This window comes from Tupaia chinensis, unplaced genomic scaffold (genome assembly GCF_000334495.1).
Source record: "Tupaia chinensis unplaced genomic scaffold, TupChi_1.0 Scaffold000451_2, whole genome shotgun sequence".
In the NCBI taxonomy this organism is placed as follows: Eukaryota; Metazoa; Chordata; class Mammalia; order Scandentia; family Tupaiidae; genus Tupaia; species Tupaia belangeri.
Window position 1 is genome coordinate 2353646 of NW_006159958.1, and position 355 is coordinate 2354000.

The following is a 355-nucleotide window of genomic DNA, read 5'->3' on the forward strand; positions in this document are numbered from 1 at the left end:
CAGGAGCGTCTGGCTGGAGGCGCTCCAGGGCTCTAGACACGCCCACGCGCGCTCGTCCGCCCCAGCCGCCACCACCCCCCAGCGAACTACCCGCGTCGAGACTGTGCTCTCGCGGTATTTGCCTCGACTCTCGCGGGACTTGGCGTGGCACTGGAGGCCGGGCCAGCGGAGGAGCTGGCATTCCGTTAGTGGCGTTGGGGTTCGACCGCGGTGGCAGTGCTTTCTCCTCTGGTCCGGGGGAACCGCTCAGGCTGGAGGCCAGCCAGGTGAGGCGCCGTCTCGTCCGTGGGTGCGCGCTGCGTGGGATCCCGGCGGCCGGGTGGGAGGGGCCCTGTCCCGGCCTCCAGCGCTGTCG

At 71.8% G+C, this 355-nt stretch overlaps 1 pseudogene; it reads left to right on the forward strand.

The window, feature by feature from the left end:
• LOC114009062 (acyl-protein thioesterase 1-like) overlaps positions 1–355 on the forward strand; it is a 6620-nt pseudogene that overhangs the window by 169 nt on the left and 6096 nt on the right.